Source organism: Bubalus bubalis, chromosome 7, assembly GCF_019923935.1.
Source record: "Bubalus bubalis isolate 160015118507 breed Murrah chromosome 7, NDDB_SH_1, whole genome shotgun sequence".
Classification (NCBI taxonomy): Eukaryota; Metazoa; Chordata; class Mammalia; order Artiodactyla; family Bovidae; genus Bubalus; species Bubalus bubalis.
In genome coordinates this window covers 13,924,623-13,947,543 of record NC_059163.1, presented here as the reverse complement: position 1 = coordinate 13,947,543, position 22,921 = coordinate 13,924,623, and the positions used below count along the sequence as shown (strand labels likewise).

Here is a 22,921-nt window from a genome sequence, read left to right as displayed (position 1 = left end):
TTCCCTGACCAGGGATTGAACCAGGGTCCCCTGCATTGGGAGTGCAGAGTCTTAGCCACTGGACCACCAGGGAGTCCCTGTGAAGGTCAAGTCTTATTTGCAGTTTTCCTTTCCCATGGGTACCATGCAGCATGGTGATCAGGGACCTTTACTGGGGGTTGGCACTTCTTCCAGGGACCTCTGTGGACCATTATAGTGGCTTTCAGTTGACCACATCACTGCTATAGTGGATATGCACAAGTAAGCTGTTCAAATGCAGGAGAGAAAAATGAATGGGGTCAGTTTTCCCATCAGAAGGTCAGGTGAGCAGAGAGGAGAGAAAGGGCAGTGAGTTTCACACACAGGGTAGTGGACTGGAAAAGGCATGGTCTTTGGTATAAGCCAACACAGTTCGATCCTGCTCTATTGCCTGTGAGCTGTGTGTCCTGGGCAAGTCACCTGACCTTTCTGAACCTCATTTTCTTCATCAACAAAGGGATAATGAGATTATAAGAATTAGATGAAACCAGATCTGTGAAGCGCTTGGTGGTGGCATGGGCCTGCCACATCTATGTCCTTCTGTATTCTTTGAAGGTGATCTGTTTGCTTTTCTAATAATTTCCTGATTCTAGCACTCAGCTGGAATTATGCATGACTGAAAGTAGATTGCACACAAAGATTTGAAAAAATATCTCAAAATTATGGGCTAAAGGCTGAATGAATAAGCTATTAGCAACAACAGGAGGTGCTCAAACTGTTCAAAATACAACATTTGAACCTAATAATAACTCCCTATGTTAATAGACAGAGAAAGGCTATTGGTTTAAGTTCTCTAAACTCACTGCATGAGAAACATGAAGACATGATGGGAAAGCTTGTGCTTCTTAAATCAGGTAGATCAGGTTTAAATCTTGGCTCTACAACTTTTGAGCAAGTCACTTGACCGCTCTGAACCTTTTTAGTCTCTTTATCTGGAAAGCAGAGGCCCTAATACCTACCTTAGGGTAAGGATGTCACAAAGAGTGAAGATATCACATATCATATAAAATGTTAGCATACAGTAAAATGTTGGTGTGCAATAGTGCAGCTTATCTATTCTATTTTTACATATTCACAAAATTGAGTTTTATGTTTCCTTTTTATTACTGTTTCCACCCTAGATAAATAGACAGTGACCCTTCCAGAAAGGCTGCACCTGCCACAATATATGGAAGGCTATCCATGAGAGGCTTCCATGAGAGCCAGGCTTCAACAGTACGTGAGCTGTGAACTTCCAGATGTTCAAGCTGGATTTAGAAAAGGCAGAGGAACCGGAGATCAAATTGCCAACATACGTCGGATCATTGAAAAAGCAAGAGAGTTCCAGAAAAACATCTGCTTTATTGACTATGCCAAAGCCTTTGACTGGGTGGATCACAACAAACTGTGGAAAATTCTTCAAGAGATGGGAATACCAGGCCACCTGACCTGCCTCCTGAGAAATCTGTATGCAGGTCAAGAAGCAACGTTAGAACTGGACATAGAACAACAGACTGGTTCCAGATTGGGAAAGGAGTGCATCAAGGCTGTATTTTGTCACCCTACTTATTTAACTTATATGCAGAGTCCATCTGGAGGAGGCAGTGGCAGCCCACTCCAGTACTCTTGCCTGGAAAATCCCGTGGACAGAGGAGCCTGGTAGACTACAGTCCATGGGGTCGCGAAGAGTCGGACACAACTGAGCACCTTCACTTTCACTTTTCACTTTCATGCATTGGAGAAGGAAATGGCAACCTACTCAGTATTCTTGCCTGGCAAATTGCATGGACAGAGGAGCCTAGTGGGCTACAGTCCATGGGATCACAGAGAGTTGGACATGACTGAGCACGCACACATGCACATGAAGGCCTTGCTGTGGGAGTTTGGGAGTGAGATCCAACCTGACGGGGTATTTGGGAACAGCCTGAAGCTTATGACTCCAAATCTTTACCTCCAGACTGGACTTCTTCTTGGACTCCAGACCCTTTTGTTACAGATGCTTGTCCAACCCTGAATCCATTGGCTTCCTAGAAAACCTGTTCCACTACAGATGTCCCCTCTCTGAGTGGATGGGACCAAGCCAGAAACTTACAAGTCATCCTAGACATCTTCCTGTTTCTCAGTCCCCCGAATATGATGACCAAATCTTGCTGATTGCACTACTGTCTTAGTACAGTGGTAAAACCTATGCCCTCTCCCACCCCTCCCTGCCTGCTTAGGTCCTGTCTCTCCCAGATGGTGCCAGCAGCCTCTCCTCTGGGTTGGCTGCAACCAGTCTGTTCTATGGTAGCCATATCTAAGTCACTCCCTTGCTGAAAGACTTCCAAAAACTTTTCATTACTTACAAGACCTCCATGAACTGTCCTCTAATAGCCTTCCTATCTGTGTCTATAAGGGAAGTCTTTACTTTCCAAGGAGCTGTTGAGTGGTAATGAGACACAAAGAAGGAAGTGCATCTGGATTTCCATCCTGGATCTGCCATTTACCATGTGGCTCTAAAGAAGCCACCTAACTTGTTTTCCTTTCTTATAGTAGCTTTATCTGGTTTGGGTATTAAGGTAATGGTGATCTCGTGGAACGATTTAGGAAGTGGTTCCTCTGCTTGTACTGTCCAGAAATGATTATAGAGAATTGGTATCACTTCTTCCTTGAAAGAGGAGAGTGAAAAAGTTGGCTTAAGGCTCAACATTCAGAAAACTAAGATCATGGCAACTGGTCCCATCACTTCATGGCAAATAGATGGGGAGATAGTGGAAACAGTGTCAGACTTTATGTTTTTGGGCTCCAAAATTACTGCAGATGGTGATTGCAGCCATGACATTAAAAGACACTTACTCCTTGGAAGGAAACTTATGACCAACCTAGATAGCATGTTAAAAAGCAGAGATATTACTTTGCCAATAAAGGTCCGTCTAGTCAAGGCTACGGTTTTTCCAGTGGTCATGTATGGATGTGAGAGTTGGACTGTGAAGAAAGCTGAGCACTGAAGAATTGATGCTTTTGAACTGTGGTGTTGGAGAAGACTCTTACAAGTCCCTTGGACACAAGGAGATCCAGCCAGTCCATCCTAAAGGGGACCACTCCTGGGTGTTCATTGGAAGGACTGATGCTGAGGCTGAAACTTCAATACTTTGGCTACCTGATGCGAAGAGTTGACTCACTGGAAAAGACAGGGGCAGGAGCAGAAGGGGACAACAGAGAATGAGACGGCTGGATGGCATCACCAACTCGATGCACATGAGTTTGGGTGAACTCCAGGAGTTGGTGATGGACAGGGAGGCCTGGCATGCTGTGATTCATGGGGTCGCAAAGAGTTGGACATGACTGAAGGAGTGAACTGAACTGAACTTCCTTGAATAATAACAATCATATGAAACAGTTTCCAGTGAGTCCATCTGGATCTAGTGCCTTCTGTTTTGGAAGGCAAGTAATTATTGATTCAAGGACGTTAATAGATATAAGCCAATTTATATAGTCTTTTACTTCTTGTGTGAGTTTTGGTACTGTGTGTCTATCCAGAAACTGGTGCATTTCATATAAGTTATCATATATGCAGCATGAAGTTTTGGAAAATACTTGTTTGTCTTCCTTTTACTATCCATGAGAATAGTTGTGATGATCATACTTTCATTTCTGATTCATAATAGCTTATTCTTTTTCTGTCCCTTGATTAACATAACTACATGTATATCAATTTCACTGATCTTCTTCAAGAACCAGAACTTATATAAGAACCTCATTTTCTTGATCTTTTATTGTCCTATTTTTAATTTCCTTGACTTATGTTCAAATTTTAGTATTTCTGTTTTTCTAACTTTTTTCTGTTTAAGCTTAAATGGCAGTCTCTTGCAGCCCCCTATGGTCCTCTTACCTCTAATTTCTTCTTTTCCAGGGGAAACTATTCTCAGTTCTTTAGCTGTTTCTTGTGGCATCAACTTTTATATTCTTGGGAACATACTGCAACTTCTCAGTGCTGTGTTATTCATAGTGTATATTGACCTTTTAGTATAGCAGATGAGAATTTAGTTCTCTTAGACACACACACATGTAAACACACATACACAGGTAAACATACATATCCTTCCTTTCCGGTTATCTGATGCAATTAAAACACAATTTTCACTAAATATTCATCATTTTTATTAATAACATTTCATTTGAAGTTGAGCCATGTAGTAAATTTTAATTACATTTCCTTTTTATGTGTAACTTTTTGTTTTCCCTAGAGTTAATTGGCTAGAAACTGTAGTTATGGCTAAAAATGACTCCTTATCTTTTGGAGAAACATACTGAAATATTTATGGAAGAAATGTGGTGTTAGAGATTTGCTTCAAGATAATATGGAAGAGCTTACTGACCATGGTGAAGTAACAGACTGAATTTAAACTCCCAACTTAAACAACTAGAGAACTCGACAAAATACAGGAGAGAGCTATTTTCAGACACTGGGCAACAGGCAGCATGGGACTGCGATATTGGAAAGAAGGGAAGTAAATGAAGGGAGCCCTACGACTGCCCCAGATCAGTGCCAGAGGGAGTTTTAAGGCTGCAGATCAGGGAGGGGAACCCAGGGCCCAGCAGTTTCCTTAGGTGCGGAGACAGAGAATGAAAATCAAGGAGGCTGAGGCAAGTGAGATTTATAAGGCAGAATATGGAGGAGAGAGATTAGAGAGGGAAGAGAAAGAGAGAGGGCAAGTTAGTATCAACAGAAGGGCTCCCTTGAGTCTGTCTGAATACTGAGCCCTGTGTACACAAGGAGAAACTGTTAGCGGGCAGAACGAACCACCAGGAAAAGTAGTTTTAAAACAATTCCCAAAGCTCACCAAGGACTGGGAATATTTTCCATTCCCACTAGCCCGAGTGTGATGCATCAGCTGGTCTTCTGATGGATCTTGGCTTGGTAATGGGAATAAATTAACTGCTCTGGGCCCATCATAGCAAAGCTTAAAGCAAGTCTCAACAAATCTGTAGAGACAGAGAGTAGATTAATATTTGCCTGGAATCATAAGAGATGGGCAGGAGCATGGGGAGTATGGAGAGTGGTAGCTATTGGGTACATTTTGGGGTAGTGAAAATTTTCCAATGTTAGATTACAGCTATGATTGCATAACTCTGTAAATATACTACAAACACAAGAAACTATACTTTCAGTGGGTGAACTTTATGGTATGTAAATTTTATCTTGATAAAGCCATTTAAAAGATTTAAAACATAAAGAAGAAAAGAAGCCTCAGACAATTTAAACTGATCCCAAGTGACTTAGCAGCATGACAAAACAAAGCCCAAAGCCACTTAAAGGAATGCAAGATACTCCAGTGCCCAATAAACATAAAGTCACTGGTGTCTGGCATCCAATTAAAAATTACCAGGCATGCAAACAACAAGAAGATAAGATCCATAGCATGAAAACAAAAAAAAACAAAAAAAAACAAAAAAAACCAACACCCATCCAATTGAAATTGTATTAGAAATTACAGATAGGAAAGTATTTGCATATGAGAACATGAAGTCAGCTATTATATATTCCCTGTATGTTCAAAATGAAGGAGAAAATATGAGCATGATGGGAGAAGTAGAAGACATAAAAGTTTTCAGGCAACTTCTGGATTTAGATCTGACATGTAAAGTGCTTAGCAGTCAAAACTTCTCTCTCTCCAACAGGAAGAAAAGCTGAAAAAACTGAAAACCAATGTCTTTTCTGGGGCCCATCAGAGAACTGAAGTCACAGGACAAACTCCCACCCTGATATCTGAAGGGACAGGCTAACTGAGAGAGTCCCAGAAAGACCCAAGACTTAAACAGATTCTGTGTAAAGGGATTTGTTTTGTTGTTCAGTCACTCAGTCCTGTCTGACTCTTTGCCACCCTGTGGACTACAGCATGCCAGGCTTCCCTGTCCTTCACTATCTCCCAGAGTTTGCTTAAACTCATGTCCATTGAGTTGGTGATGCCATTCAACCATCTCCTCTGCTACCCTCTTCTCCTGCCCTGAGTCTTTCCCAGGATCAGGATCTTTTCCAATGAGTTGGCTTTTCACATCAGGTGGCCAAAGTATTGGAGTTTCAGCTTCAGCATCAGTCCTTCCTGAATATTCAGGGTTGATTTCCTTTAGAAAAAAGATGGAGACAGATATTCCATGCATGTCAACACTAATCAAAGAAAGAAAGAAAAGAAAAGGCTGTAGTTATACAAGGAAGCAAATCAGACTTCAGAACAAAGGAAATTATCATGGATGAAGATAATACATATTAATAAATGGGTCAGTTGTTTAGGAAGATACAGCAATCCTAAATATATATGCACCTAACAATAAAGTATCAAAATACATGAGGCAAAAAGTGATAGAACTACAAGGAGAAATACTCCATCTAACAGCATCTGCATACACATCCTTCTCAAGTTCACATGCAAAATTCCGAAGATAAACCACATTCTGGACCATGAAGCACAACTGAAAAAAATCTAAAAGAAAAGGAATTATACAAAGTATGTTGTCATATCACAGTGTAACTATACTAAAAATCAAAAACAGAAGAGAGGGCTGGAAAGTCTCATAAGTATTTGGTATTAAAAAACACACTTCTAAATAACACACGAGTCAAAAAGAAGTCTCAAGGAAAATTTTTAAAATACTATGAGTTGAACGAAAATGAAAATACAACTTGAAAAATGTATGGATGCAGCACAAATAGTATGTAAGGGAAAATGTATACCATTAAAGGCATATAGTAGAAAAGACAAAAGATCTGGAATCAGTCATCTAAGTTTCTCCATTATAAAGCTGGAGCAAGAAGAGCAATGTATGAGACAGACTCAAATTTGAGGCTCTGTGTTGCCCGTGATGAGCTATGGGACTCTAGACTAGCTACTCGACCTTCACACTACTGATTTTGTTCATCTGAACAGCAAGGATATGAAAGAGTACCCATCTCATGGTTGTTGAAAGGATGAAAAGAGAAAGTCAACTCCCAATGAAGTATGAAGTGTTAGGCACTCAGTTGTGTCTGATTCTTTGTGACCCTGGCAGACTCCTCTGTCTGTGGGATTTTCCAGACAAGAATACTGGAGTGGGTTTTCATTCTCTTCTCCAAGGTATCTTCCCAACCCAGGGACTGAACCCAGGTCTCCTGCATTGCATGCAAATTCTTTACCATCTGAGCCATCAAGCCATCTGAGCCAACTCCCAATGTCCAGCGCATATTAAGGGCCTAACAAATGATGACTGACTGTGTTGTTATTGATGTCTTTGTGGCAGTACAGCCTAATATAAACATTCTATATTTTATTCAGTTTTATTGTTGTTATTCAGTTGTTCAGTGGTGTTGATGAATAATTAGGAGAGCTTTAACAAATACAAATAAGTAAAAAGTATGCAGACTTATGGGAGATTATAATAGTGTTTACCATTTAATCAATGTCTGTTCAGCAAATGAATTAATGAAACAGGAAAGAAGAAATGAAGGAGGGAGGGAGAGAGGGAAGGAAAGAGGAAGAAAAGAAGGAGCCCTGCTTTTCAAATGATTATGTAGAAAAAAAAAAAAAAAAAAGGCCTTGAGAATGCAAAGCAAAATGTTAACATTACTTGTCCCCAGAGAATTGATTACAGATGATTTTCTTTTATTTTTCCTTTGTGCTTCTCAACAGCTTCAAAATTTGTTAAAATGAATCTCTATTGCCTTTGTAATCAGATAAGAGCGGAGAATAATATCTAAATTCAGAGATTTGGTATAAAGAACATGATTTTCATTATTTTCCTTCTAATCATATTCCTGGTTTAGAAGTATCTAAAATCCACTTCACATAACAATAATGAACCATAAAACCAAGTTTCCTACCAGTTTTTCTACTGTGCTATGATTGGGTAGATTTGAGTGATCAGCAGACACTCGTGATTTCAGTTAGAGATTGAGTTCTGCTGCATGTAACAGGAATAAAAGGCTCTAGTGAGGTAAATAAGACAGAAGTTTAGTTTTTTCTCACACAACACACACTCTAGAAGTGGCATCCAAGCTGGGACAGAAGCTCCACGATGTCACCAATGCCATCTTTCTGCTCAAGCCGTCCTAGGTGCATGGCTTCTGTCCTCACAGTTACCTCATGGTTCCAAGGTGGCTGCTGCAACTCCAGGCATCACATCCTCATTCTAGGCTGTGAGAAGGAGGAAAAAGAAGAGCAAAATACACCAATTGCAGCAGCTCACTTTAAAGAACTTTTCTAAAAGCCCCACTTCTTAAGGTCTGCTTGCAAATTATTGGCCTGAATTAAGTTATCTGACCGCCCCGGTTACAACAGTGGATGTGAAATGCCATTTTGGAACTGGCATTCTCCAAACTGAGCTTCTCAGGTGGCCCAGGTGGTAAAGAACCTGACTTCCATTGAGGGAGACATAAGAGACATGAATTCAATTCCTTGGTCAGGAAGATCCCCTGGAGAAGGAAATTGCAACTCAGTATTCTTGCTTGGGAAATCCCATGGACAGAGGAGCCTGGTGGGCTACAATCCATGGGGTCACGAGTAGTGGGACGGAACTGAGCACACACTAAGAAGAAGTTAAATAGAAAAGGAGAAAAGGTTTGGGTGGGCAACTCAAAATCTTTGCCAAATTCTTGTGTGGCCAATGGGAGACCAGAAATAGTTGAGAATTTTCTTATAGGGAAAAAAGCTAAGGCTTCTGTGTGCCATTTCTTCTATGAACATTCTCATTTACTCCTCAAAACTCTTTAGACTCAGAATTGGATATTATTACCATTTACCTCTGGAAACTTGGACTCAGAGTAAATTTGTCCATGAGACTCACCCAGCTATGCAAATTTCATCTGGGTTTCTAACTTGGGTGTCTCTGACTCCAGAGCCCATGTCTTTCCTCTGCACCATTCTGACTCCCCTGGTCTGCAAATGGAAGCATCATCCACTTATCCTTTCAACCACTGGTCAGTGCACTGGGTACTGACACAGAGTAGATACTTAGGGAATATTTGTCCAATGAATGAATGTGTAACTGCCTGCCTTGTGGGGAGGAGCTCATTGTCTTCCTGGTGAGGCCCATTGATCAGGGCCACCCAGAGCCATCTACAGGATGCTGTGATTCCCTCTTTCTAGGGAGCACTGAGGAAAATGTGACCAAGGATACTGGGTGCACCTGAGCTGGGAGGACCAACTGGGATGCTCAGACAGGAAAGGAGCTCAGGCTTGAAGAGTCATAGTGAGGATGGGAAGATGAGGTGAAGGAGTTCCGGAGTTAAAGGGTCAGGGTGACAGGGTGGGTCCTGGAGACAAGGCTGGACTTGTCTCAAAGCTCAGTGTCCTCAGGGAGAAACAAACTGGGGGCTCAGTCTGGGCATCTGTGGGACCCCCTCTCCGTATCTTCACCAGTTTGCAGCCCCTCATTTTCACTCTCTGATCTTCTTCTCAGCAACTCAGTTTTGGCAATTTATGGAGTGAATGCCCATAAAGTGCCCATTTCCTGATGGGCAGGAGACTCTGGCAGTTTGTCCTGAAGCTCCAATTTCATTTTTTGAATTACATGAACTTACTCTTCCATGTTGGTGAATTGGCGAAACTCGCGATGACCAAGGGCGTTCTGTGGACTCACCCTCAGGTCTCCAGCTCCTGGGACAGTAGGTGTGCTTGCTTTGAAGGTTAACGTGCCCACACTTTCCCGAGAATTGTGCCTTTTGAAAGTGAGAAGGCGGGAGTGTGTAGGAGGGGTGTGTAGGTATATGGATGGTGGAGTTGTGTTCTTTCCAGAGAAAATAAGTGTAAATCTCAGGTGGCTCCACGAAAGCAATGGTTAATTTCATTCCTCCTCTAGTGGGTCGAACATTTGACAACTTACAGACACAGGTTGCAAACACAGAATTTTCTCTTTTTCAGTTCAGTTCAGTCATTCAGTTGTGTCCAACTCTTTGAGATCCCATGGACTACAGCACGCCAGCCTTCCCTGTCCATCACCAACTCCCAGAGCTTACTCAAACTCATGTCCATCAAGTCGTGATGCCATCCAACCATCTCATCCTCTGTCATCCCCCTCTCTTCCTGCCTTCAATCATTCCCAGCATCAGGGTCCTTTCCAATGAGTCAGTTCTTCACATCAGGTGGACTGTGTATTGGAGTTTCAGCTTCAGTCCTTCCAATGAATATTCAGGACTGATTTCCTTTAGGATTGACTGGTTGGATCTCCTTGCTGTCCAAGGGACTCTCAAGAGTCTTCTCCAACACCACAGTTCAAAAGCATCAGCTCTTCGGTGCTCAGCTTTCTTTATGGTCCAACTCTCACATCCATACATGACTACTGGAAACACCATTGCTTTCACTAGACGGACCTTTGTTTCTCTTCTTCTGTAATGATTTAATTTCCATTTCTTTTTTTTTCTTTTTTTTTAATTTTATTTTATTTTTAGACTTTACATAACTGTATTAGTTTTGCCAAATATCAAAATGAATCCGCCACAGGTATACATGTGTTCCCCATCCCGAACCCCCCCTCCCTCCTCCCTCCCCATTCCATCCCTCTGGGTCGTCCCAGTGCACCAGCCCCAAGCATCCAGTATCGTGCATCGAACCTGGACTGGCAACTCGTTTCATACATGATATTTTACATGTTTCAATGCCATTCTCCCAAATCTTCCCACCCTCTCCCTCTCTCACAGAGTCCATAACACTATTCTATACATCAGTGTCTCTTTTGCTGCTCTAGAAAACTTGACCTAGCTGCAGCTAGGTAAGCCCCGGCAAAATCAGTGATTTCTTAGTTTTAAACACAGGTATTTCCAAAGTTTCTCCCTCCCCACTTCTCCACCCCTGCCATGTTGGTCTCTGGGAGAGGGAATCACCCAAGGGTTTCCCTTGATGAGCATCCTCAGGGGTGCGACCAGCCTACTGATGTTTTGTTGTCAGTTTCCCCCTCAGCTGGTGGCCAGGGTGCCCACACTGTCACCCATGCTTGTGTCCCCTCATCACACCCCTGGCTCAGCTAGGACCTGCACCCTTCCCTTACCTCCCCATGTCACGCCTGTGTGGGGATGAACTCCCTGGCACTGCCCTCCAGTCTACCACCACCTGGACCTCACCGTACCAACCCAACTCCAGCACCTCGATGACGATGTACCCTTTCCTTGAGGCTTGTGGTCCTCCTGCAGCCCCAGAAAGGAAGCAGGTACAAGTGCCCTCCAGATTCCCCTTATTTAACTGAGGTTCTATCCTTCCCCTTTCCCACCTTTGGGGTTTGCCTGGAAAAGGTGTTCCAGTGTGGGATTCCTACTATTAGCCTCCTCTCCTATTTTTTTCTCTCTTCTTCTTCCCCTCTTAGTCTCACCTCCTGTTGAGTTTGAAAATGGTTTTTATTCTTAATATATCTTTGCCAGCTCTATTGTGCATGGTTTAATTTGTATATTCAGAATCCACCCAACTCTCAGATCCGAGAAACAACTTTGAGCCTCTGAAAACTTGCCTCTTGCAGTTGAAGCTTTGGGTTTCAAACCTGTGTCTTCTATGATTTTCAAGAGATTGTTTTCGTAAAGCATTATTTTGCTGTGCCATGCAGGCATGACACAGGGAGGTAAGGAAAGGGAACCAGATGCATGCTGGCAAAGGAGCTTATTTTCAGTCCTTCCAACTCATCTTACCCCAACACGGTCTCTCTCTCCAGGTCTCACCTTCCCCAGAGTCATGCCAGGCATTGGTCCTGGCCTTTCCCCCAATTCCTTGAAAAGTATCAGCGTGTGTTGTGCTTCAGGGCCTTTACACCTGATCTGTTTCCCTTTCCTGCAACACACACGTGTGTACATGCGCACACATATACGTGCGTACATGACTTCTGTTGTAGTCTGATTTCTGCCAGGTCATTCTAAGAAGACCATGTGTGCTGGTTGTTGCTGCTTGTTTAGGGTGGATGGGAAATGAGCACAAGGAAACAGGTGCTGGTTGTGGGTGGGGGGCTTGCTTAGCCTAGAATTTTCTCTTGATCCATGTTCACGTGTCTGATAGGAACTCCACAGATGTTTGTTATGAGGGTGGACGTCTGAAAGGTAAGGATATTTCTATATGATCTTTGACTAAGCATTCCAATCATCAGAACCTCTGTTCTCATAATTATAAGTTGATCAATAAGGAATTACTTCCTGCCTGTGTCACTTAAGCAATGTGGGGGGAGATGTGGAGGAATTGTTTCCATGGAAAGGCAGAGAAAACCATTCACTGGTGATACTCTTGAGGTTGGCAGTGGACCCAGGAAAACTGAGGAGGGGCCTGGGATAGCTGTGTGGTTCCCATGAACAGGGGATGCATGAACTTTCCCTGCCACGATGAGTGGTCCTTTTGCCCAGAAAGAGAGCTTTGAGGAGCCAATCCTGAGAGCTTGCTATGTGACCAAGAACTAGCCTCTCATGTGTAAGATCCTACTTATGTCTCATAGTAACTCTGCAAGGTAAGTACTAACATTACCCCCATTTTACAGATGGGAAAACTGAGGTACAACTGGTAAGTAAGATGTAGATGCAGGAAATTGCAGCTGAGGGAGCCAGGATTAGAACCCAGGCTGTCTACCTCCGGAGCCTACATCATCATCAGATGACAAGGATGAGTGGTGCCACAGAGGGGTAAAGATGTTGGTTCTTTCAGGAGGTCCCCACAAAAGCTGTGGGCATTGGAAAATGCAGACTCCTTACAGGAAGCTGAGACGCATGTCTTGGGTGTAAATGTTGTGGGACTCCCAGGCACAGACTACTTTCTCATTGCGTGTCCAAGCCAGATCTACCCAGAAGCTGATCTGTTATAGGAATCTGTAAGCATTTGCTGAATTGACTTGAAAATAAGGTGTTAACGAACATTACACCTCCCAGGACTTGTTTTCTTACCTAGAAAATGAGCATAAGGATCTCTACTGCCAAGCCTGTATGAGTGTAGGTTAAAAGAGGAACAGAGTCTCAGATAACTAGAGGGGTGATGGGGAGGCGACAGTGTCCCGAACCTCGACGGTGGGTCAGAGCTCTAGAAAGGAAAGGCAGCAAGTCCTGTGTGTTGAGCACCTATGGGAAAGAACAACTTCCTGTCAGGTGGTCGCATTTAATCGTAGGACCTCGTGAGATGAATATTCTGTTCCATCGACATTAGTCCTGTCCTTTTCCTCAGCTCCTTGAAAAGTATCAGTGTCTGCTCTGCTTCAGGGTCTTTACAGCTGATTTGTTTCTGCTTCCTGGAATGTTTCCCTTCCCTGCAACACACACATGTACATACACACACACACATACATGCACACATGTGCCATCCTTATTCTTCTGCCTGGCTAGCTTCCTTAGATCTCAGATGTCCCTTCTGAGAGGCATTCTTTGATATCTGGACCTAACATGCCCTTTCTTCATTCCCCTGTGATCCCCACATGTCTAACTTCAAGTGTGCATCACCGTGGTTGCTGGTATACATCTGGGTGCCTGGGAGGCCAGAGACCAGTGGAGGCTGTGACTTTGTCTTATCTGTGGTCCCCAGCCCCATGCATCCCCAGCACCTGGCACAGGGCTGGGCATTTACTAACTGCTCTACTCACATTTGTTGCATGAGTGCATGAATCATTATCTTCTCCGGTTTCCCTGGTGGCTCAGATAGTAAAGAATCCACCTGCACCACAGCAGACACAGTTTTGATCCCTGGGTAGGGAAGATCCCCTGGAGGAGAAAATGGCTCCCTACCCCAGTATTCTAGCCTGGAGAATTTCTTGGACAGAGGAGCCTGGCAGGCTACAGTCCATGGGGTCGCAAGGAGTCGGACACGACTGAGTGACTAATAGTTTCACTTTTCTTTGCATTTTCATGCTAGGAGAAAAGGCTCAGAGACATCAGTGACCTGCTCAGAGTCACCCGGCTGGTGAGAGGGACTCCTGCAAGGCCTGGGACTCTGAACCCACAATGGCAGAAATATCAACAAGCCTTGAAAAGACTTCAAAATTCTGCGAAAAGATGCAGAGGCTGAGAAGAAAGGACACGAAATCACTCCTGCATTCTAAACATGTACAAAGGGGGCAGTGGGGTGGGGAACCAAATGCATGCTCGAAAAGGAGCTTGTTTTCAGCCCTTCCAGATCATCTCATCCCAATGCGTTCTCTAGCTCTAGGTGTCACCTTCCTCACAGACAAGCCTGACCCCTCTCTTTCAAATGACAACTCCCTCCAAACCCCTCTCCTCCCCATCTCTGCCTGTTTTTCTCCATACACCACCTGACACATACCTGTGTATCCGATGGGTTGTGTAGGGTCTGCATTGAGGTACAGGGGTGTCCATTCCACACAAGCAAACCTGGGATTCAGGTTTATTCACTCACAGCTGTATCTCCAGTGCCTAGAACAGAGTCTGACGTCTAGTAGGCACTCAATTAAAGGTTGTAGGAATTTATGACAAAGGAAGAAATGAGTAAGTGAAGAAAATCTGCATCTCTCTGCATCTTATGCATATTGATTCTTCTCTTAAAAATCTATATCCTCTCCGAACAATATTATTATGACAGTCAGACTATAACTCTGCTGTTTGGAAAGGTCAGAAATGGCTGGAATAGAATAAATTAGATTTTAAAAATTCATTAGCCTGGATAAGTGTGTAGTGATGGGGAGCATTCAGACACTGAGAGTGGGAGTAGGAGTTGAAAGAGCTTCTCTGAAAAACCTACTTCCCCACAAATTTGCTAGTAGTATATGCTGTTCAAGTGTTAGAATTTTGCCAATTTGCTGGGTGAGAAATTGCACATTAAGGTAGTTAAAAAAAACTGTTCAGTTCAGTTCATTCGCTCAGTCATGTCCGACTCTTTGCGACCCCATGAATCACAGCACGCCAGGCCTCCCTGTCCATCACCAACTTCTGGAGTTCACTCAGACTCACATCCATCGAGTCAGTGATGCCATCCAGCCATCTCATCCTCTATTGTCCCCTTCTCCTCCTGCCCCCAATCCCTCCCAGCATCAGAGTCTTCTCCAATGAGTCAACTCTTCGCATGAGGTGGCCAAAGTACTGGAGTTTCAGCTTTAGCATCATTCCTTCCAAAGAAATCCCAGGGCTGATCTCCTTCAGAATGGACTGGTTGGATCTCCTTGCAGTCCATTGAGGTATAATTGATATGTAATAAATTTCACATGTTTAAAATGTACAATTTAATGCATTTTGAAGTATGGATACAGTTGTTAAACCATCATCAAAATCAAAATAGTAAACATATGCATCACTCCAAAAGTTTCTTTGTGCCCCTTTGCAATCCCCCTCTCTAAAGCACCCTTTCCCACATCCCCAATCACTGACCTGTTCATATGCTATAAATTAACTTGCATTTTAAAGCATTTTATATAAATGGAACCAAACAGCCTTCTTTATTTTCTTTCTTTCACTCAGTGTAATCATTTCAAGTTTCGTGCATGTCATTTTGTGTATTAATAGTTGGATAGTGTGCATTCTTTTTATTACATAGTAGTACTCAGTTGTGTGGATATACTGCAAAGTGCTTCTTCACTTACCTTTTGATGGTCATGTGAGTTGCTCCAGACTTTGGCTATTATGGGCTTCCCTGGTGACTCAGCTGGTAAAGAATCCTCCCGCAATGCGGGAGACTTGGGTTTGATCCCTGGTTTGGGAAAATCCCCTGGGAAGGGAAAGCTACCCACTCTGGTATTCTGGCCTGGAGAATTCCATGGACTATACAGTCCATGGGGTTGCAAAGATTCGGACGTGACTGAGCGACTTTCACTTTCACTTTGGCTATTACGGATAAAGCTCTGTATGGACATGTGTTTTGTGTCTCTTAGATTGTTGTTGTTGTTTAGTTGCTAAGTTGTGTCCGTCTCTTTTGGGACCTCATGGACTGTAGCATGCCAGGCTCCTCTGTCCATGGAGTTCCACAGGCAAGAATACTGGAGTGGGTTGCCATTTCCTTCTCCATGGGATCTTCCTGGACCAGGGATCCAACCCACATTTTCTGCATTGGCAGGTGAATTCTTTACCACTGAGCCACTGGGGAACTGTCTCTTTTGGTTTTTCCCCATGGATAGTATATAGAAATATGATGTTAACTATACTTTTTTTCAGGGATGTCCTTTACCTTATGGAAGAATTTTCCATCAATTCCTACTTTGTTAATAGTTTTAATCAGAAATGAATGCTGCATTTTGTAAAATTTTTATTTCATAAGAGATTTTTCTTTTCCATAATTTTTAGAATAAATTAAATTGATTGATTTTTAAATATTAAATCAACTTTTTATTCTTGGGGTAAACTCAACTTGATATATTTTTCTTTTAAAATAAAATATCACTATTTGCAAAAATCTTCCTGAAAACTTTTGCAACTAAGGTCATGAAGAATATTCATCTGCAGTGTTCTCTTCTACTATGGCCACCTGATGTGAAGAACTGACTCATTTGAAAAGACCCTGATGCTGGGAAAGATTGAGGGCAGGAGGAGAAGAGGACGACAAAGGATGAGATGATTGGATGGCATCACTGACTCAATCGACGTGGGTTTGGGTGAACTCCGAGAGTTGGTGATGGACAGGGAGGCCTGGTATGCTGCGGTTCATGGGGTCACAGAGTCGGACACGACTGAGCGACTGAACTGAACTGAATGTTCTCTTCTGCTATCTTTCTGGTTTTGGAATCAAGGTATTACTGGTTTCATAAAAATGAGTTGGAAAGTATATTCTTACTTTACTTTTCTGGGAGAGTATGGGGAAAATTAAGTTTATTTCTTCCTTAAATATTTGCTAGAATGCAAAGGGAATTTGGGTACCGAGAATTTTCATGATTGGGATATTTTAAATTAAAAAGTCAATGTCTTTAAACACATAGAGACTTCTGTGTTTTTTTAAATAATCTTTGGTAGTTTACATTTTCAAAGGAATTTTTCCTTTTCACCTGTTGACATATTGTTTATTTATTGACATAAGGCTGTTCATAATATTTTCTTTTCTTCTTTTTAATTTCTGTAGAATCTGTAGTGATGCTACTTCTCTCATTCCTCGTCTTGATAATCTGTGCTGTCTTTGATTTTTTTTCATGATGATGAGCTTGGCTAGAGGCTTATCAAGTTTACTGACCTCTTCAAAGAACCAGTTTTTAGTTTTAGTGGTTTTTCTCTACTGGTTTTTCTATTTCTGATCTTATTTTCATTATTTCCTTTATTTGACTAAATTCAGGTTTTTTTATAAAATATGGACTATTTTTAAGTCTTTATTGAATTTGTTACAATATTGCTTCTGTTGTTTTCATGTTCTGGTTTTTTGGCCATGAGGCATGTGGTATCCCAGCTCCACAACAAGGGATTAGTCCTGCACCACTTGCATTGGAAGGCAAGTTTCCAAACACTGGATGGCCAGGAAAGTCTCTACTTGAGGTTTAATTTGCTCTTAAAAAAAAAAAATCTAGTTTCTTAGGGGGAAATCTGAAGTCAAATCTTTCTTCTTTTCTAATATACACAGTTAGTGCTTTAAATTTCCCTCTAGTAAATGTGTTGGTGACTCCAACAAATTTTGATCATTTCTGTTCTGAGTTGAGTCCATTTGATTTCTTATCCTCTTCATTTTCATCATGTTCCCTGATTCTTTACATGCCTGACATTACTTTATTTAATGATAATCATTGTAGCTTGTTAGGGGCTAGATTGGAGAAGGAAATGGCAACCCACTCCAGTATTCTTGCCTGGAGAATCCCAGGGACAGGGGAGCCTGGTGGGCTGCCATCTATGGGGTTGCACAGAGTCAGACACGACTGAAGTGACTTAGCAGCAGCAGCAGCAGGGGCTAGATATTTCTGTGTTTGACTCTTTGCAATGCCATAGACTGGATTCCTCTGTCCATGGGGTTCCCAAGGCAAGAATGCTGGAGTTGGCTGCCATTTCTTTCTCCAGGGGAGCTTCCCAACCCAGGGGTCAAACGTGGGTCTCTTGCACTGCAGGTGGATTCTTTACCATCTGAGCCACCAGGGAAGCCCTAGATACGTTTGTATTCTTATAAATATCCTTTGTTCTTGGATGAAATTAATCACTTGGAGACATTTTGATCTTTTGAGTCTGGTTTTTAAGATTTTGGTTCCGTGGTAAAGAATCCGCCCACAAATGCAGGAGATAGAGGAGTCTCGAGTTCGAGCCCTGGGTCAGGAAGATCCCCTGAAGGAAGAAATGGCAACCCACTCCAGGATTCTTGCCTGGAGAATTCCAAGGACAGAGAAGCCTGGAGGACTTCAGTCCATGGGGTTGCAAAGAGTCGGACATGACTGAGCACGCAGGCACACGTTTAAGATTTATTAGGTGGGCCCAGAGCAGTGTTTAGTCTATGGCTAATGGTCCATCTAGTCAAAGCTTTGGTTTGCTAGTAGTCATGTATGAATGTGAGAGTTGGACTATAAAAAAAGCTGAGTGCTGAAGAATTGATGCTTTTGAACTGTGGTGTTGGAGAAGACTCTTGAGAGTCCCTTGGACTGCAAGGCGATCCAACCAGTCAATCCTAAAGGAAATCAGTCCTAAATATTCACTGGAAAGACTGACGCTAAAGCTCAAACTCCAATAGTTTGGCCACCTGATGTGAAGAACTGACTCATTTGAAAAGACCCTGATTCTGGGCAAGATTGAAAGCAGGAGGAGAAGAGGATGACAGAGGATGAGATGGTTGGATGACATCACCGACTCAATGGATATGAGTTTGAGTAAGCTCTGGGAGTTGGTAATGGACAGGGAAGCCTGGTGTATTGCAGTCTGTAGGGTCGCAAAGAGTCAGACATGATTGAGCAACTGAACTGAACTGAATTATTACCCATTTTTGAGACCTGCTGTTTCTTGGTACTCTACAGAATGATCCCCGAATTAAAATTTGTAAGATCTGAGAGCAGCACTATTCCCAGCCCTGTGTGAGCCCTGAATACTCTTCCCTCTAGTCCTTTTTAGTGGTTCTTTCACTGGCCTCAAATAGTTTTCTCACATGCATAGTACTCTATTGATTAGATGAAGGCTGCTCTTTGAAAGTCTCTGAAATTCTCTCCTCTGCAGTGTGCTACCCAGAATCTCTGGCCACCTTGAACTCTCTGGACTCCGAGCTCTGTCTCTTTAACTCAAGGAGCCCTTGGACTCCATCTGAGTTCCCTTCCCTGCAGGGATGCCTGTAATGTCTCTCAAGGCAGGAAGTGGGACAATCATAGGGCTCACTTCATTTATTTCCCATCTTTCAGGTTCACTGTCCTTTATTGCCCGATGTCTGATGTCTTGAAATTGGTTGTTTTGTACCTTTGTCTATTAAAGACATTTTTCCTAGGCAGAGGGTAAATCTAGCTCTTGTTTACTACGTCTTGGCCATAAGCTTAGGCTGTTGTTCAGTTGCTCAGTTGACCCCTTGGACGGCAGCATGACAGGTTTCCCTGTCCTTAGACCAAAGTAGTTTTAATTTACTTTTCTCATATCAGTAAAATTCTTCATCTTTTCATACAATTGAGATTCTTTTTCTGTGAATTGTTTATTCATTTCTTGGCTCATTTCTCACCAGGGTTTTTCTTCCTTCTATAATTCTGGAAAACTCTATAGAGATTTATATGTTAGGGGTACTAACACTTTGTTGTTCTTGTGATTTAAATTCCAGATATTTTCCTAGTATATTTGTCATTTAAAGTTTTATATTTTTTCATGCAAATGTTTTTAATTTGTATTTAAAAATGCTTTCCCTTATTGATTCTAAATTAGTAGATGTATTCCTTAAAAAAAAAAAAAAAAGCAATATAAGTACGCACATTGTGGAGAAACCAAGCATTCAGGTAAACTCTTCAAGCATCCCTTGGGTGAAGGATGCTAAGGTTCTGCTATAACAGCTAGACTTGTCAGTACCTAGATTTTTTTTTAAAGAGAATAGTATCTTTGAAATACACTTGTATTGAATATTTATATGAATTTGTGTTATAAAATATTTGCTGAAGTTGGATGAGGTAAACCTCTGCATGTTGAATTCAGTTTCATGCATGCATACTAAGTCATCTCAGTTGTGTCTGACTCTTTTGCCATGCCTTCCTCCAGGGGATCTTCCTGACCCAGGGATCAAACCGATGTCTCTTACATCTCCTGCATTGGCAGGCAGGTTCTTTAGCACTAGTCCCACCTGGGAAGCCCTGAATTCAGTTGTATGTTTTTTCAAAGCGCTGTTTATAGTGAAAGGATCCCTGGGAAGAAATACCAAGCACAGGAACCCAGGCAGAAAGACTGACATTTAGGGATGGGCAGGGAAGCAAGGCTAGAGAAAAGTGGTGTCATCGTTGATTGAGCATGTACTATGTAATAGCACAATAGAAGAACATAGTCATAAGAGAAAGTCTTCAGTGGATATAGCCCTGTTTGTGGTTGCCTAGTCTGTGGAATAACCTTCCTAAACTTGGAATCTTATCCTCCTTATGATTTCTGCATCCCCAAAACAGAAATCAGTCACTCACTTTCCCAGCATCCCTTGCAATTCAGAGCAGGCATGTGACTCAGGCTTCACCAATCAAATGCACTGACATGAGACTTTGATTTGCAAAAGAGAAAGGATTGGATGAGGCAAGCGCATCTGGAAATTCACTTTCTCAGGAGAATTACAGCAGAGGCTGCTTCAGAGAGGGGCAGGCAGGGCTGGGGGGCTCGGGTGTACCCTCCCAGTGAGCCTTGTGAGCTAAGATGTCCATGCTCAATGGAAGTGGCAATAGGTGAACTTCACTGGTGATGACAAGTAGGGGCATTTGGACATTGTTCCTGGATATTGTCGCCACCTCAAACTTGATCTTCAGACTCTTTGATTGGGAAGGGTGGGATCTGGGAAGTAAAACTTCTTTAAATTGGTGGTGGGGGTACCTCTGGCTATTGCTTATTATTAATGGCTTGTCAGTAAGGAGACACATTTGAAATTTGCACCTTCTTCCAGCTAATAAGAAAAAATAGAGGGAGACAAAAAAGTTCTCCTTGTTTTCTTTAGAGAATAGAGATGAGAGAAAATAAAACCATTGCATCGTGGCCACCAACCATCCTCTTTGTTCATTTGAAAAGAAAGCAAAGCTTTTCTATATACCAGATGCTGTGCCAAGTGATAGACTTCTGTGAGAAGCAGGAGGAAAACCAGGATATCAAAACTTTTGACCAGTGGGGATATCAAAAACAATAAAAGCCTTTATCACTCACTGCAATTGTGTCTGGAAAATAATTCTGTGCAGGCTGCATGGTGTGAGATACTCGAAGTTGTTGAACATGAAGCCCAAACATGTTAATTTGATAAATTAGCAGGAGGTTATTCCACCCCTCCTTTGCAACAAGATCACAGGAAATTTGCTAACACAGAATGACAATATGCTAAGGGAAAAAAAAATCGCCAGAAGTGATCAATAACCCTTTAGTTCCCATTGCTATGAAATGGGAAAGACTTTAACACTTTTTTTAAAGTTTATTTTACTGAAGTATAGTTTATTTACAATGCTGTATTAATTTCTGCTGTATAGCAAAGTGTTTCAGTTATACATGTGTATACATTCCTTTTCATATTCTCTTCCATTATGGTTTATCAGAGGATATTGAATATAGTTCCCTATGTTACGCAGTAGGACCCTGCTGTTTGTGCATTCCACAGATAATAGTTTGCATCTGCTGACCCCAAACTCCCAAACTATCCCTCTCCCACCCCCGCTTTCCCCTTGGCAGCCCCAAGTCTCTTCTCTACATTTGTGAGTCTGTTTCTGTTTTGTGTGGATGACTTTATTTGTGTCATATTTTAGATTCCACATATAAGTGATACCATATGATATTTGTCTTTTTCCAACTACTTCACTTTTTTAGTATGATAATCTCTAAGTCCATCCATGTTGCTTCAAGTGGCCTTATTTCATTCTTTTTCGTGGCAGAGTACTATTCCATTGTGTATATGTACCATCTCGTTATCCATTCATCTGTCTATAGACTTTTATTAATAGGTTGTTGCCATGTCTTGGGAAAGCTTTTAAACTTTAATGGTCAATGCAAAATAAAATAAGACAAAAACAATCTCTCACCTTTGTACAGTGTCTCACAATTTCCAAAGCATATGTATTTATTCATTTAAGCATTTCAGTTAATGGGGGATCTACTGTATGCCACACTCACCCATCTTTCCTCAACCCCTGTTTTATTTTTCACATAATGCTATCAGTCAACTTTCTTAGTCACGAGCGATAGAAAGGGACTCTGGCTGATATAGTGGTGGTGAAAGGCAATAACAATCTTCACAGTTAGATACACTGACCTGTCTTTCTATCCCATGCCAGCTATGTGACCTGGAACAATGTTAATTTCTTTGATCTTGTAAAGATGGTAAGTCAGCTCATGTGTTTCCTTTGCTCATAGCCTTCCAAAGCCTTCCCAGCTCAGGCAGAGATAAGGTCAGGCTCCTTTCTCTACCCTGTAAAGTCAAACCAACTGGACAGTTATGTGCCTGACTGCGTCTCCTACTCCTTCCCCTCTTATTCTGCTCCAGCCCCTTTGGACCTTGCTGTACCTCAAGCAGCCAGACACGCTGCTGCCTCAGGGCCTTTGAACTTGCCGATGGCTCTCTCTGCAGTACTCTTCTCTCACCATCTACTGGGCTTGCTTCCTCACTTCCTTAAGCCTTCATTCAAACACTGCCATCTCAATAAGACCTTCCCTCGTTAAAAACTGCAAATCCATCCCTCCATCCTCCTCCTATCATTTCCTGCTCTGTTTTTCTCCATATCACCCATCAGCTTATAACATACTGTGTCATCTACTTGTTTATATTCTGTCTCCCTTTGCTGCAATGACCGCTACATGAGAAAGGATGCATTCAAGCACCTGAAATCCGAGAACACGGTAGGCACATCTGCTGAGCAAATGAATGAAGCAGGCCAGCTTCCTGTCCTCCTCACCCTTGCAGTGGGTGGTTAGAGTCCCTCCTGACACCTGTGAGGATGAAAT

At 42.3% G+C, this 22,921-nt stretch overlaps 1 non-coding gene across 1 annotated transcript; it reads right to left on the bottom strand.

The window, feature by feature from the left end:
• On the bottom strand, positions 1-73 carry TRNAG-CCC. The gene has a single exon. It is a non-coding gene; the product is annotated as a tRNA-Gly (tRNA).
• Positions 74-22,921: the final 22,848 nt, after the last annotated feature.